This window comes from Mustelus asterias, chromosome 21, assembly GCF_964213995.1.
Source record: "Mustelus asterias chromosome 21, sMusAst1.hap1.1, whole genome shotgun sequence".
NCBI classification, from domain to species: Eukaryota; Metazoa; Chordata; class Chondrichthyes; order Carcharhiniformes; family Triakidae; genus Mustelus; species Mustelus asterias.
Genome location: NC_135821.1, coordinates 44,007,749 through 44,024,871, shown reverse-complemented (window position 1 = coordinate 44,024,871; position 17,123 = coordinate 44,007,749). Strand labels below are relative to the sequence as shown.

The following is a 17,123-nucleotide window of genomic DNA, read 5'->3' as shown; positions in this document are numbered from 1 at the left end:
CAGGTTCAATTCCGGCTTGGGTCACTGTCTGTGTGGAGTTTACACTTCCTCTCCGTGTCTGCGTGGGTTTCCTCCGGGTGCTCCGGTTTCCTCCCTCACTCCAAAGATGTGTGGGTTAGGTTGATTGGCCATGCTAAGTTACCCCTTAGTGTCAGGGGATTAGCAGGGTAAATTATGTGAGGTTATGGGAATAGGACCTAGAGGGGATTGTGGTCGGTGCAGACTCGGATGGGCCAAATGGCCTCCTTCTGTACTGTAGGGATTCTATGATCCTATGATTCTAACAAGAGAGAATTCTACCATTGCCTCTTGACATTTGCTGGCATTACCATCTCTGGGTCCCCCACTATCCATATTTTGGGGGTTACCATTGATGAGAATCTGAACTGGACTAGCTATGCAAATACTATGGCTACAAGAACAGACTAGAAATTCTATGGTGAGTAACTCACTCCCTGACTCCCCAAAACCTGTCCACCATCTACGAGGCATAAGCTGGGAGTATGATGAAATACTCTCCACTTGCCTGGATGAGTGCAACTCCGACAACACTCAGGGAGCTTGACACCACCCAGGACAAAGCGACCCATTTAATTGGCACCCCATCCCCCAACTTAAACATTCACTCCCTTCAACACCGACGCACAGTGGCAGCCGTGTGTACCATCTACAAGATGCACTGCAGCAACTCACCAAGGCTCCTTCAACAGCACTTTCCAAATCTTTTATTATTCATAAGATTTCATTTATTATTGTCACATGAGTGACAGTATGCAGTGAGAAGTATTGTTTCTTGCACGCTATACAGATAAAGCATACCATTCATAGAGAAGGAAACAAGAGAGTGCAGAATGTCGTGTTACAGTCACAGCTAGAGAAAGATCAACTTAGTGCGAGGTAGGTACATTCAAAAGTCTGATGGCAGCAGGGAAGAAGCTGTTCTTGAGTCAGTTGGTATGTGACCTCAGACCTTTGTATTTTTTTCCCGACGGAAGAAGGTGGAAGGGAGACTGATGGGGTGCATGGAGTCCTTAATTATGCTGGCTGCTTTGCCGAGGCAGCGGGAAGTGTAGACAGAGTTAGTGGATGGGAGGCTGGTTTGCGTGATGGATTGGGCTACATTCACAGCCTTTTGTAGCTTCTTGCGGTCTTGGGCAGAGCAGGAGCCGTACCAAGCTGTGATACAACCAGAAAGAATGCTTTCTACGGTGCATCTGTAAAAGTTGGTGAAAGTCGGAGGTGACATGCCAAATTTCCTTCGACTTCTAAGAAAGTAGAGGCACTAGTGGACTTTCGTAACTATGGTGTCAGCATGGGGGGACCAGGAAAGATTGTTGGGGATCTGAACACCTAAAAACCTGAAGGTCTTGACCATTTCTCCTTCGTCCCCACTGATGTAAACAGGGACATGTTCTCCACTACGTTTCCTGAAGTCGATGACAATCTCCTTCGTTCTGTTGGCATTAAGGGAGAGATTATTCTCGCCGAACCAGTCCACCAGATTCTCTATCTCATTTCCGTACTCTGTCTCGTCATTGTTTGAGGTCTGACCCACTATGTTGGTGTCATCAACAAACTTGAAAATCGAATTGGAGGGGGATTTGGCCGCACAGTCATAGGTGTATAAGGAGTATAATAGGTGACTGAGAACACAGTCTTGTGGGGCACTGGTGTTGAGGATGATCGTGGAGGAGGTGTTGTTGTCTATCCTTACTGATTGCAGTCTGTGGGTTAGGAAGTTCAGGATCCAGTCGCAGAGAGAGGAGCCAAGGCCCAGGCCATGGAGTTTGGAGATGAGTTTCGTAGCAATAATAGTGTTGAAGGCTGATCTGTAGTCAATAAATAGCAGTCTGACATCGGTGTCCTTGTTATCTAGGTGTTCCGGGGTTGAGTGCAGGGTCAGGGAGATGGCGTCTGCTGTGGACCTGTTGCAGTGGTAGGCAAACTGTAGTGGATCCAGGCAGTCCAGGAGGCTGGAATTGATTTGTGCCATGACTAGCCTTTCGAAGCACTTCATAATGATGGATGTCAGAGCCACCGGATGATAGTCATTAAGGCACGCTGCCTTGCTTTTCTTTGGTACTGGGATGATGATCGTCTTCTTGAAGCAGAAAGGGACTTCAGATTGTTGGAAAGAGAGGCTGAAGATGTCTTCCAATACCCCTGCCAGCTGACCCTTGCAGGATCTGAGTGCTCGTCCGGGTACCCCATCCGGACCAGTCGCTTTCCCTGGGTTCACGTTTGAGAAAGCTGCTTTAGCATCTGCAATGTTTAAGTGACGTGGCCTCGCTGGCTGGGCCAGCATTTATTGCCCAGCCTTAACTTCCCTCCATTTCAGAGGGCATTTATGAGTCAACCACATTGCTGTGGATGAAGTCACATGTAGACCAGACTGGGTAAGAATGACAGATTTCCTTCCCTAAAGGATATTAGTGAACCAGATGGGTTTTTACGACGATTCGCAATGATTTCATGATTATCGTTAGATTTTTAATTCCAGATTTCTTATTGAATTCGAATTTCACCATCTGCTGTGTTGGGATTTGAACCCTGGTCCCCAGATCTGAGTCCGCAACCTTTATCACCTAGAGGTGCAAGAGCAGCAGATGCCTTGGAAGACCGCCATCTGAAAGTTGCCCTCCAAGTCTCACACCGTCCTGACATGGAGCCATATCGCTGTTCCGTCGCTGTTCCATCACTCTCGCTGGGTCAAAATCCTGGAATGCTTTCCTGGCAGCACAGTGGGTGTACCTGCACCACACACGGACTGTGGTGGCTCAAGCAGGCAGCTCACCACCGCTTTGTAAAGGGCAATTAGGGATGAGCAAAACATACTGGCGTTGCCAGCAATGCTCACATCCTGAGAATGGATGAAAGAATATTTAAAAAGTGGCACTGGCCAGTGGCAGTGACAGGCAGCTGCTAACTCTTTGCAGCCAGGGAACAGCACGGGGGAAGCACTGACTGTATGCAGAAATGATCTAAAGCAGCAGGCAGCATGAATTTCACACGGTGCCTGATATGCACTGAACAACACATGATTAACCTATGTCTGTGATTCCCTCGTCCTTTTCAGGGGTAAGTCGTTCTAACCTCTATCAATCCCATCTAACAACTCGCACTCGAGCACAGAGTTTTAGTACAGACAAGGCTTAAGTGACCTGTAAGAATACTTTAATTTTGAAGAGAGGAAAAGGAGCATACTGTAATATATTGGAAGCCTATTGCCAGTCAACCTTGTTTTTTCGATATGGAACATTAGCACATCAATCTTTGGGGAATAATATCTTTCAAAACTGATTAATGATTTTAGTAGCACTGTTGTCTACCTTTAAATTCAACTGTCTGTTATGTGGCAAGTTTTGTCAGAACGATCAGCAATTCTAAGTCAGTCAAATAAAACAGAGACAAGGACAATTTAGGCCAGATGATACATGTTGGCAGAAAGTGATACAATACCTCCCCCTGCTGGTAAGTGAGGGAGCAGCACACAAATCATCCATATGTCGCTTGAGTGTATGCAAAACAAATTGCAGTCAAAACCAAAGGCTGCATCGGCTTATTATCTGTTCCATCCTTCTCTTTTCAATGAATGCTTTGGTGCTTTAAGCTGGAGTAAGCCATAGAAAAATGCCAGCCTCCCCCAATCCCAAGTGCCTGCAGTGAGAAACAGCAATTAAAGAAAGGAGGAGTTAAATAAATGTATTGGGAGACAGAGTGTGCTGGCTTTCCTGTCATCAAAGTGCTTCAGACCACAGACTGTGCATGTCGATGGATCGCAGAATGATAGGGCATAGAAGGAGTCCATTCAGCCCATCAACCCTCTGCTAGCTTGTTGAAAAATCTATCGAATTAGTCCCATTCACAGAATCCTACAGAGCCTTTCGGCCCATCAAGTCTGCGCCAACCACAATCCCACCCAGGCCCTATCCCCATAACCCCGTGCATTTGTTCTAGCTAGTCCCCCTGATGCTAAGGGGAAATTTAGCATGGCCAATCCACCTAACCCGCACATCTTTGGACTGTGGAAGGAAACGGGAGCACCCGGAGGAAACACACACCAACACGGGGAGAACATGCAGACTCCAACACAGACAGTGACCTAAGCCAGGAATCGAACCTGGGGTCCTGGTGTTGTAAGGCAGAAGGGCTAACCACTGTACCACCGTGCCGCCCACATTCCTCTGACCTCGCTTCATAAGCCTGCAGTCTCTTTGTGAAGATTCTACCTGCCCCATTCAAGCAGTACACTGCAGGTCGTAAAGAAAATTCCCTCATTGTGGTTCCTTTGCTGTTGATATTGAGTCTGTGTCCACCAGTGACTGCCAACAGGTTATTTACTCTATTTAAGTCCTTCATAGTTTTGAACACCCCAGATCTGCTCTTAACTCTTCCGCGCTGGAAGAAGAGAATATTCCCGGCTTCTCCAATCCCTCCACAGAACTGACATCCCTCACCTCTGACACTATTCGAGTGAATCCCTTCCATACCCTCCCTAAGGCCTTGACATCCTTCCAAAGGTGGAATGTCCAGAGCAGCAATATTGCAACCAAGGTCTAACCAGCGATTTATAAATCTTTTACAAAGAATCATCATGAAGCATAATTTCTTAGACATCATCAGACTTCTGGTTAAGTGTGCGCTAAGACAGTGAGGGTTCAGATTTTTGCTTCTGGCCTCACCTTTTTCTCATTCGAAAATAATGATGGAACTTCAGGGAAGTAGAAAACCCAATCCCTCCGATATCCACCACCACCCCCCCCCCCCCCCCCACTTCACAACCCCATTTGACTACAGTGAGGGGTGGAGAGAATATCACAGCAAAAGCTAACCTTGCCTTATTCAATATTCACGTACATGAATTGCCCAGTAAAAATTTTAAAGTTTATCTTATTAATGTCACAAGTAGGCTTACATTAACATTGCTATGAAGTTACTGTGAAAATCGCCTAGTCACCACACTTCAGCACCTGTTCAGGTACACTGAGGGAGAATTTAGTATGGCCAATGCACCTAACCAGCACATCTTTCGTACTATGGGAGGAAACTGGAGCACCCGGAGGAAACCCCACCAACCCCTCATAATATAAATCTCTGCTGATTCTCTTTGCTCTTAGCTCTGATGAAGGGTCATCCCGACTCGAAACGTTGGCTCTATTCTCTCTCCACAGACTCTGTCAGACCTGCTGAGATTTCCCAGCATTTTCTGTTTTTGTTTCACATTCCAGCATCCACAGTGTTTTGCTTTTATTTTTATTCGGGCCAGAGTGCAGGGACAGGGACTAAACAAACTGGTTTTCTTTTTGCCAGAGGCGGCACGGTGACACAGTGGTCAGCACTACAGCCTCCCTGTGCCAGGTACCCGGGTTCAATTACCGGCTTAGGTCACTGTCTGTGCAGAGTCTGCATGTTCTCCTCACGTCTGCGTGGGTTTCCTCCGGGTGCTCCGGTTTCCTCCCATAGTACGAAAGATGTGCTGGTTAGGTGCATTGGCCATACTAAATTCTCCCTCAATGTACCCGAACAGGTGCTGGAGTGTGGTGACTAGGGGTTTTCACAGTAACATCAGTGCAGTGTTGATGTAAGCCTACTTGTGACATTAATAAGATCAATTTTAAAATTTTTACATTTGCATTCTCTTTATCCAATTCCACACCCCCCACCCTCACAGTAATAATCTCTGCTGATTCTCGTTGCTCTTTGCTCTGATGAAGGGTCATCCAGACTTGAAACGTTGGCTGTATTCTCTCCCCGCGGATGCTGTCAGACCTGTTGAGATTTTCCAGCACTTCCTGTTTTCGTTCCAAAGCCATCAAACACTGAAACAGAAAAGTTGGGAGCATACCACTCTGTACTGATGGCTCACTGTGCAGTTCTATTAATCACACAGTAAGTAACGGTGAGAGAGCAGCCATTATTCTCTTTGACCACAGGACACAACGCCTTGTCTTGGCAACTGGAATGGGGGAGAATTTGAACCCAACCAGCTGGATTGGAAACTGACAGGGTCAGATTGGCCACATGGTTTACAACCACCTTAACTCCTTCCACCAACCTCCCCTCCCCCCCCCCCCCCCCACGACCCCCGACCCCCATGACCACATCCGGCACCCCCTCCCTAACTCACTCTACTCTGAAGTCAATGAGCATAAAGATTGGGTTTGACCTGATTCCTTGGTCTCCAGCTGAATGGGCTGGGTGAAAGTTCCCCCACTCTTCCCCGCCACATTACACCATGCATGTTGAGAATAACCATCGCTGCATCAAACTTACTTCCAGCAGTTGAATTCTTCGCTGCAACATTCCCCCATTGACAGCAAATCAGATAAGAATAATTTTCAATTAAGTGTTAACTTAATCCCTTGATAGATTTCTTTTGCCTCCTTGTCTAACAGATCTGTGTGCAGAGGACAAGGGTTACGTGCGGTTAAAACCATGAACGTTTACCTTGTGTTAGCAAGTGGGTAATAATCCCTGACAGCAGCCTGCCCCACTTTCTCAGCCGATCGACTGATCTTTGACCCAGCTCCTCAGTTGTGTTCACATCATTAAAGTTGCTTCAGGGGATGCCCTCAGAGAAGGCAGACTCCAATCTCCCCGAATGCCATTCACTAAACTGCTGTGACAAAAGGCTCAATGATGCTCCAGCACGGCTGTTAGATGCTGACCAACATGGTGATGAAGGATTAAAGGTGGACACTGGGTACCTGTAACTGGGGACGTCGCTGGGCAAACCAGTGATTGAGGGAAGACGGACTGGCTCCTTTTAAAAGGAAGGTTTTCTTATTACCATTCATGTTGCTGTCTGAACCATCCTAATTGCAGCCCGGAAATTGAGGAAATTAAAGCTAAAAACAGGATTCGCGCCGGTGAGATTTCCTGGAGCAATTTCCCTGCCCCTCCCCTTCCACACCCTCCCGTCCCCCACCATGATGGAGTTCCTGCCATGGGGTGGCACGGTGGCACAGTGGTTAACATTGCTGCCTCACAGTGCCAGGGACCCGGGTTCGATTCCCGGCTTGGGTCAAAGAACAAAGAACAAAGAAAATTGCAATGCAGGAACAGGCCCTTCGGCCCTCCAAGCCTGCACCGACCATGCTACCCGACTTAACTAAAACCCCCAACCCTTCTGGGGATCATATCCCCCTATTCCCATCCTATTCTTGTATTTGTCAAGACGCTCCTTAAAAGTCGTATCTACTTCCACTACCTCCCCCGGCAATGAGTTCCAGGCACCCATCATCCTCTGTGTAAAAAATCTGCATGTGTGAAGTTTGCACATTCTCTCCATGTCTGCATGGGTTTCCTCCAAGTGCTCCGACTTTCTCCTACAGTCCAAAGATGTTAGGTGTATTGGCCATGCTAAATTTCCCCTTAGTGTCAGGGGGACTAGCAAGGGTAAATGCATGGGGTTATGGGGATAGGGCCTGGGTGGAATTGTGGTCGGTGCAGACTCGATGGGCTGAATGGTCTCCTTCTGCGCTGTAGGATTCTATATCTATGTCGATGAAAGGTTGAGAATTCCATTCGCAGACTTCCCGCTGTAACCTTCCCTCATGCTGAGAAGTCCTGTCCCGGTGGTGTGACATCACATCGGCGCCGTTTACAAACATTTTATAAAAGTGAGGAACTGGCAAGCGCACTTCCAAGGGGAGTTTGGAGAGAGCTCGGGGAGGGTGAGGGGTACGAGCCAGCAAAGGGGTTCATGCTTCGGGGGGAGGGGCGGTGCTGGCGACAGCGCATTGTTCCTCAAAGAGTTACTGCCAATGTCTGACTCCTGTCTGGCTGAAGACAGCTCGCTAACTCCCCATGACCAGGATCATATCAGGGTGATGTTGCTCAGACAACCTTGTAGTGAGGAGATAGAGGAGGCTCTATGTGTGAGCATCCAGCCTCTCAGTGTTAGGTATACGCAGTTGTCTCAGCGACACTTTATGGAGAAATCTGACGAGAGCGGGGAGGCACAGAGAGGTGGCAGCAATTGGGATTTAATACATTGACAGAGGTGGTTGAAGATTTACATATGTGCTCACTATCTACAGGTGCCTAACAACACCCATGCCCACGCTCTTAACCTTTCTAACCCTACCGCTACATCTTTGTATCTCCGAGGATCCAGAACAGAGGTGGAGGCAGCTGCTATCTGAAATGACCATGGTCAGCATCCTCTGGAGGGATAAGACTCAGAGGGCCCTAGCCTGGTCTTGGGTTGTTGTTGTGTGATGGTGCCACCCTCCTTGGTGTGCGGGGCTGGAGCTGTCTCGGTCACAAGAAGAGGGGAGTCAGGGCTGGTCACTTCAACCTTTCCTAGGTGGAAGGCCCTAGGCTATGCAGCAGCTTCTCCTCCCTCTGGGTGCTTGAGGGCTGCTGATTTCCTCCTTGGGATAGAGGGGCAGTTGGATTGAGGTGGAGAAGCCCCCATCCTCTGGCGCTGGCACTCATAGAGGACTACACATCCTGCATTGTGGATTCATGCCCTCCACCAGTGCACTAAAGTCTCGACTATGGATGCCACCCTCACAGCGGTGACCTGGCTGCCTTGGACTGTTGGCACAATCTCTTCAGACAGAAGGCATCGGGGCTCCTCCAGTTGGGCTTTATGTCTGAGGAATGAAGTTAACATGCCTTCCTCATGTTCAGTGCAGAAGGAGGCCATTTGGCCCATAAAGCCTGCACTGACAACAATTCCACCCAGGTCCTATCCCCGTAACCCCACATATTTACCCTTCTAATCCCCCTGACACTAAGGGACAATTTATCATGGCCAATCCATTTAACCCACATATCTTTGGACTGTGGGAGGAAACCAGAGCACTGGGAGGAAACCCACGCAGACACAGAGAGAATGTGCAAACTCCACACAGACAGCGGCCCGAGGCCGGAATTGAACCCAGGTCCCTGGAGCTGTGAGGCAGCCGTGCTAACCACTGTGCCACTGTGCCATCTAGGTAAAGGACTTTACCTTTGGAGCACCAGCAACTGAGGCATGACTGAATCCAGAGGCATGGCATCCGACTGGGATTCAGCTGAGTCCTGGCCTCCCGCAATCCTCCGAGAGCCAGTTCCCTGGGACATCGCTGCTTCACCTGCTGTGGCGTCAGATGGAGTGAGGTACTCACCAGATTGTGACCCCGAGGCCTCTCTAACGCTAAGTCCCACCGAGGTGTGTGTCTCTGTACTGATGTAGGGTGCGGCTAAAAGCGGCATTGCCTCTTCAATCTCCATGTTGGAGAATTCATCTGAACTGTTGTTTGGGGTAGTATCTACTGCTGAGTTGGTGGGGGTGCAAACTACTCCCCTGATGTGCCCGCTATATAGAGGTGATGTTATTAGTGCTTGGCATGGGCATAAAGAGAGAAGAGACAAGATTCATATTCGGTTGGTGAGGTGGAAAATGGTGTCATGGGTCATCACTTGTATTTTGGCACCCATCTTGCCCTTCACACGGGAGCAGTCATCTTCATCCCGGCCAGCTGGAGGACTCTCTCCTCAAAGGGCGAAAAGATTTTTAAACTCAGGCAACCTCCGCCTATTTTGATCTTACTTTGATTTATTATTGTCACATGTATTAGCAGACAGTGAAAAGTATTGTTTCTTGCGAGCTGTACATACTATTCATAGAGAAGGAAAGGAGAGAGTACAGAATGTAATGTTACAGTCATAGCTAGGGTGTAGAGAAAGATCAACTTAATGCTATGTAGATCCATTCAAATGTCTGATGGCAGCAGGGAAGAAGCTGTTCTTGACTCGGTTGGGACGTGACCTCAGATATTTGTATTTTTTTCTCGACGGTGGAAGGTAGAAAAGCGAATGTCCCAGGTGCGTGGGGTCTTTAATTATGCTGGCTGCTTTTCTGAGGCAGCGGGAAGTGTCGACAGAGTCAGTGGATGGGAGGCTGGTTTTGGTGATGGAATCTGTGAGGGATCTCTTCTCTCTATTATGAGACAGCTTGTCCTGCAATAGAACAGATGGGGAGGCTACAAGCAGGCTGCATGCCAGGGCACATGGTAAGGATGCCTGGCACGTGTGGATGGTGGATGGGAGCAAGGAGGTGTTGAGGAGATGAGCCACAGGGGAGATGAGGAAGTGAGTGGGTGAGTGAATGGTGCTGCCCCTTGAGGCGGCAGTGAGTGAGTGAGTTCCCTGTGGATGTGTGATGGGTGTGTGTGCGGCTGAGTGGAGAGTGATGAGAAGAGTGACTTACCCTGGTGGAATGGAAGAGAACATTCATTTTCTTCCAACACCAGATGCCTGCCCTCCTATGCAGGGAACTAACACTGAACAGCGCTGCCAGCACCTCTCATGCAGGGTTGGTCACATTAGAATCATAGAATCTACAGTGCAAAAAGAGGCCATTCAGCCCATCGAGTCTGCACTGACAACAATCCCACCCAGGCCCTATCCCCCTAACCTACATGTTTACCCTGCTAATCCCCTGACACAAAGGGGCAATTTAGCGTGGCCAATGGACCTAACCTGCACATCTTTGGGAACCTATCTCGGGGGCAGGGAATTCATATGGTGTTCGTGGAAGTGGAAATGACTCGGGTTGGGAAGCATTTTCCGATCAGGGCCAGTGTGATCTCCTGGACTCGTTTCGATCGCCTCAGGGGGTCGGAGAGGAATTTCCCAGATTTTTTTCCCCCATATTGGCCCTGGGGTTTTCACTCTGGGTTTTCGCCTCTCCCTGGAGATCACATGGTCTGGAATGGAGGGGTGGGGGTGAGTTAACAGGTTGTGATGAACAAAGCATCGTAGCTGTGAGGGACAGCTCGGTGGATAGGATATTGGTATGTAGATAGGCTGGAAAATTGGGCGGGGATCCTGGATTCAGGATTCAATCCTGGACCGGGGAGCGGCGCGGGCTTGGAGGGCCGAAGGGCCTGTTCCTGTGCTGTATTGTTCTTTGTTCTTTGGACTGTGGGAGGAGACTGAAGCTTGCTGGGTGATCTCCTTCCCACCTGCGGGTACAAGGTGTGGCACCTCTCTTCAATGACTAGAGAGGAGGCAAAACTTGACCTCCTCTTGGGAAATAAGGAAGGGCAGGTGACAGACGTGTTAGTGAGGGATCACTTTGGGACCAGTGACCATAATTCTATTAGTTTTAAGATAGCTGTGGAGAATGTAGGTCTGGCCCAAAAGTTAAAATTCTAAATTGTGGCAAGGCCAATTTTGATGGTATCAGGCAGGAACTGTCAAAAATTAATTGGGGGAGTCTATGGGAAGGTAAAGGGACGTCTGGTAAATGGGAGGCTTTCAAAAGTGTGTTAACCAGGGTTCGGGGTAAGCGCATTCCTCTTAGAGTGAAGGGCAAGGCTGGTAGGAGGAGGGAACCCTGGATGACTTGGGATATTGAGGCTGTGTTCAAGAAGAAGGAGGCACATGACATGAATAGGCAGCTGGGATCAAATGAATCCCTTGAAGAGTAGAGGGGGTGTAGGAGTAGAGTTAAGAGAGAAATCAGGAGGGCAAAAAGGGGACATGAGATTGTTTTGGCAGATAAGGCAAAGAGCTTCTACAAATACATAAAGGGCAAAAGAGTAACAGGGGAGAGAATAGGGCCTCTTAAGGATCAACTAGGTCATTTATATGCGGATCCATAAGAGATGGGTGAGATCCTAAATGAATATTTCTCATCAGCATTTACTGTTGAGAAAAGCATGGGGAACTTGGGGACATAAGTAGTGATGTCTTGAGGACTGTACATATTACAGAGAAGGAGGTGCTGGAAGTCTTAAAGCACATCAAAGTAGATAAAGCCCCAGTTTCTGATGAAGTGTATCCCAGGACATTGTGGGAGGCTAGGGAGGAAATTGCGGGTCCCCTAGCCGAGATATTTGAATCATCGATAGTCACAGGTGAGGTGCCTGAAGATTGGAGGATGGCAAATGTTGTGCCTTTGTTTAAAAAGGGCTGCAGGGTAAAGCCTGGGAACTACAGGCCGGTGAGCCTCATATCTGTGGTGGGTAAGTTGTTGAAAGGTGTTTTGAGAGACAGGATCTACAGGCATTTAGAGACACAAGGACTGATTAGGGACAGTCAGCGTGGCTTTGTGAGTGGAAAATCATGTCTCACAAATTTGATTGAGTTTTTTGAAGGGGTAACAAAGAACATAGATGAGGGCAGTATGGTTGATGTTGTCTCCATGGACTTTAGCAAGGCCTTTGACATGGTACCACATGGTAGGTTGTTGCATGAGGTTAAATCTCACGGGATCCAGGGTGAGGTATCTAAATGGATAAAAAACTGGCTTGATGACAGAATGTGTTGATGACAGAAGCCAGAGGATGGTTGTTTTTCAAACTGGAGGCTTGTGTGGTGTGCCTCAGGGATCAGTGCTGGCTCCACTGTTAATTGTCAATTATATTAATGATTTGGATGAGAATATAGGAGGCATAGTTAGTAAGTTCGCAGGTGACAGCAAGATTGGTGGTATAGTGGGCAGTGAAGAAGGTTATCTCCGATTGCAACGGGATCTTGATCAATTGGGCCAGTGGGCTGACGAATGGCAGATGGGGTTTAATTTAGATAAATGCGAGGTGATGCATTTTGGGAGATTGAACCGGGGCAGGATTTACTCAGTTGATGGTAGAGCATTTGGGAGAGTTACAGAATAAAGAGATCTAGGGGTACATGTTCATAGCTCCTTGAAAGTGGAGTCACAGGTGGACAGAGTGATGAAGAAGGCATTCAGCATGCTTGGTTTCATTGGTCAGAACATTGAATACAGGAGTTGGGACGTCTTGTTGAAGTTGTACAAGACATTGGTAAGGCCACATTTGGAATACTGTGTACAGTTCTTGTCACCCTATTATAGAAAGGATATTATTAAACTAGAAAGAGTGCAGAAGAGATTTACTAGGATGCTACCGGGACTTGATGGTTTAAGTTATAAGGAGAGGCTTGATAGACTGGGACTTTTTTCTCTGGAGCGTAGAAGGCTGAGAGGTGATTCTGAGACTTCTCGTAGAAGTCTATAAAATAATGAGGGGCATAGATCAGCTAGAAAGTCAATATCTTTTCCCAAAGGTAGGGGAGTCTAAAACTAGAGGGCATACATAGGTTTGAGGGGAGAGATACAAAAGGGTCCAGAGAGACAATTTTTACACAGACGGTGGTGAGTGTCTGGAACAAGCTGCCAGAGGTAGTAGTAGAGGCGGGTTCAATTTTGTCTTTTAAAAAGCGTTTAGACAGTTACATGGGTAAGATAGGTATAGAGGGATAGGGGCCAAATGCGGGCAATTGGGACTAGCTTAAGGGTTAAAAAAAAGGGCGGCACGGACAAGTTGGGTCGAAGGGCCTGTTTCCATGTTATAAACCTCTATGACTCTATGACTCTATTACGACACAGTAAGAAGTTTAACAACACCAGCTTAAAGTCCAACAGGTTTATTTGGTAGCAAAAGCCACACAAGCTTTCAGAGCTGCAAGCCCCTTCTTCAGGTGAGTGAGAATTCTGTTCACAAACAGAGCATATAAAGACACAAACTCAATTTACATGAATAATGGTTGGAATGCGAATACTTACAACTAATCAAGTCTTTAAGAAACAAAACAACATGAGTGGAGAGAGCATCGAGACAGGCTAAAAAGATGTGTATTGTCTCCAGACAAGACAGCCAGTGAAACTCTGTGGTCGCTGAGCAGAAACTGATAGCCAAGTTCCGCACACACGAGGACGGCCTCAACCGGGATATTGGGTTCATGTCCCACTATTTGTAACCCCCACAGAGTCTCACTGGCTGTCTTGTCTGGAGACAATACACATCTTTTTAGCCTGTCTCAATGCTCTCTCCACTCATGTTGTTTTGTTTCTTAAAGACTTGATTCGTTGTAAGTATTCGCATTCCAACCATTATTCATGTAAATTGAGTTTGTGTCTTTATATGCTCTGTTTGTGAACAGAATTCCCACTCACCTGAAGAAGGGGCTTGCAGCTCCGAAAGCTTGTGTGGCTTTTGCTACCAAATAAACCTGTTGGACTTTAACCTGGTGTTGTTAAACTTCTTACTGTGTTTACCCCAGTCCAACGCCAGCATCTCCACATCTATTACGACATCCAGCATTCTGGTCAGTTCTCCTTCCGAGAATCTGGGGTCAGACTTCTCTGCAGCCATTTGACTAGGTGGACTTGGAAGAAGTACCTGGGGAGTGTTGGGGTGGGTGAAGCACCCCGATTGATTGAAGCACTCAGCTAACAAAAGGACAGGTGAATCAGAAGCTGTCCGCCAGGGAGGCTGCATGAAACCATGAATGTTTTTTTCTTCAATGTCTAAAAATATGGTGGGAAAATTGGTCATCGCCATTGGTGGGCTACACCTGGCTTTTTTTGCCCAAGTTGACACTTGGCCAAAAAAATTGGAAAACTTTGCCCAGTGTTTCAGAGACACCTTACTACTGGCAGGGTCAAATCTCTGCTGCTCGTTCATTACCTCCTTTCATTACCAATGAGACAAGTTACTTTCTTGGGCAGGTGATACAGAGGAACCTAAGTATTAGGGGAATCCACAACTTTAAAGGCAGCTTAGGGGGTAGGGAATAAAGATATCATGCTGAAAGCATCATGTAGCTCTCTTTCAAAGAGTGCAGTGAAAATATTACCTTGAAATTAAAAGCTGTATCACAAAGCTTGCTTCAAAAGGAATGAGATATGGCAGCTTTTTATATCACTGAGAGTGTGAATTGGAGAAAATGAGGTTAAAATGATCTATTGATATTGAAACTTGAAGCTTAAATTATTGATGATTTCACAAAACAAGAGTGTAAAATGTATCACTCCAGAATGTCAATTCTCAACCACTTGGACAGAAATAGTTCTTTAGAACAAAGAACAAAGAACAAAGAACAGTACAGCACAGGAAACAGGCCCTTCGGCCCTCCAAGCCTGTGCCGCTCCTTGGTCCAACTAGACCAATCGTTTGTATCCCTCCATTCCCAGGCTGCTCATGTGACTATCCAGGTAAGTCTTAAACGATGTCAGCGTGCCTGCCTCCACCACCCTACTTGGCAGCGCATTCCAGGCCCCCACCACCCTCTGTGTAAAAAACGTCCCTCTGATGTCTGAGTTATACCTCGCCCCTCTCAGCTTGAGCCCGTGACCCCTCGTGATCGTCACCTCCGACCTGGGAAAAAGCTTCCCACTGTTCACCCTATCTATACCCTTCATAATCTTGTATACCTCTATTAGGTCTCCCCTCATTCTCCATCTTTCCAAGGAGAACAACCCCAGTCTACCCAATCTCTCCTCATAGCTAAGACCCTCCATACCAGGCAACATCCTGGTAAACCTTCTCTGCACTCTCTCCAATGCCTCCACGTCCTTCTGGTAGTGCGGCGACCAGAACTGGACGCAGTACTCCAAATGTGGCCTAACCAGCGTTCTATACAGCTGCATCATCAGACTCCAGCTTTTATACTCTATACCCCGTCCTATAAAGGCAAGCATACCATATGCCTTCTTCACCACCTTCTCCACCTGTGTTGCCACCTTCAAGGATTTGTGGACTTGCACACCTAGGTCCCTCTGTGTTTCTATACTCCTGATGACTCTGCCATTTATTGTATAACTCCTCCCTACATTATTTCTTCCAAAATGTATCACTTCGCATTTATCCGGATTAAACTCCATCTACTTCTTCAAATTAAAGTTACTCAAAATTTTGTGACACGTAAGTTGGTAAAAAATCTTCCCTAATTTTATATTTTTTTAAAAATCAGCTCGAGCTCAGGAATGTTGCAGAAAATTATGATGAGTGAATTTTGAATGTGATTTTATTGCTCAAAACTCCAATCATCTCAATTTACATAAACGTCTAATTGTTATTAAGACTTATCGCACCAATTAGTTTAGGTCGATTGGCCACGCTAAGTTGACCCTAGTGTCAGGGGGATTAGCAGGGTAAATATGTGGGGTTACGGGAATAGGGCCTGGGTGGGATTGTGGTCGGTGCAGACTCGATGGGCCAAATGATCTCCATCTGCACTGTAGGGATTCTATGATTTTTCTATGATGCAATTGCTCTCTCAGACAAATTTTACAAATTCTATTTTTCTTCATTCATTCATGGGATTTGGGCATCGCTGTCCATGCCAACATTTATTGTCCATCCCTATTTGCCCCCAAGAAGGTGGTGAGCTCTACATCTTGAACCGTTGCAGTCCACTTGGTGTAGATACACCCACAGTGCTGTTAGGGAGGGAGTTCCAGGATTTTAACCCAGCGACAGTGAAGGAAGGACAACATATTTCCCAAGTCAGGGTGCTGTGTAGCTTGGAGGAGAATGAGTGGGTGGTGTTCACAGGTGGATTTTTTTAATTAATCATTCGTGGGACATAGGTGTTGCTGGCTGGCTAGCATTTATTGCCCATCTCTAGTTGTCCGAGAGCAGTTAAAAGTCAACACCATTGTTGTGGCTCTGGAGTCACATATAGGTCAGACCAGGTAAGGACAGCAGATTTCCTTCCCTAAAGGACATTAGTGAACCAGATGGGTTTTCCTGACAATCGACAATGGTTTTCATGGTCATCAGTAAATTCTTAATTCCAGATATTTTTACTGAATTCAAATTCCACCATCTACTATGGCGGGATTCGAACCCGGGTCCCCAAAACATTTGCTGAACTTCTGGATTAATAGACTAGCAATAATACCACTCGGCCATCCCCTCATAAGAACATAAGAACTAGGAGCAGGTGTAGGCCACCTGGCGCCTCGAGCCGGCTCCGTCATTCAATATGATCATGGCTGGTCTTTTCGTGGACTCAGCTCCACTTACGCACCGGCTCACCATGACCCTTAATTCCTTTACTATCCAAAAAATTATCTATCTTTGCCTTAAAAACATTCAATGAGGTAGCCTCAACTGCTTCACTGGGCAGGGAATTCCACAGATTCACAACCCTTTGGGTGAAGAAGTTCCTCCTCAACTCAGTCCTAAATCTGCTCCCCCTTATCTTGAGGCCATGCTCCCTAGTTCTAGTTTCACCTGCCAGTGGAAACAACCTCCCTGCTTCGATCTTATCTGTTCCTTTCATAATCTTATGTGTTTCTATAGGATCTCCCCTCATTCTTCTGATTTCCAATGAATATAGTCCCAGTCTACTCAATCTCCTAAGATGATGTC

At 47.0% G+C, this 17,123-nt stretch overlaps 1 long non-coding RNA gene across 2 annotated transcripts in view; it reads left to right on the top strand.

Moving 5' to 3' along the window:
- The first annotated feature begins 2,947 nt into the window (after positions 1–2,947).
- The window catches only part of LOC144509234 (uncharacterized), an 84,727-nt gene continuing 70,551 nt past the window's right edge, over positions 2,948–17,123 (top strand). The window contains exons 1-2 of one of the 2 annotated variants that reach the window (XR_013500424.1): positions 2,960–3,078; positions 8,949–9,163. This is a non-coding gene — a long non-coding RNA (uncharacterized LOC144509234). Of the gene's footprint in view, positions 3,079–8,948; positions 9,164–17,123 lie in introns of both variants that reach the window. The other variant, XR_013500425.1, reaches the window with a different exon arrangement.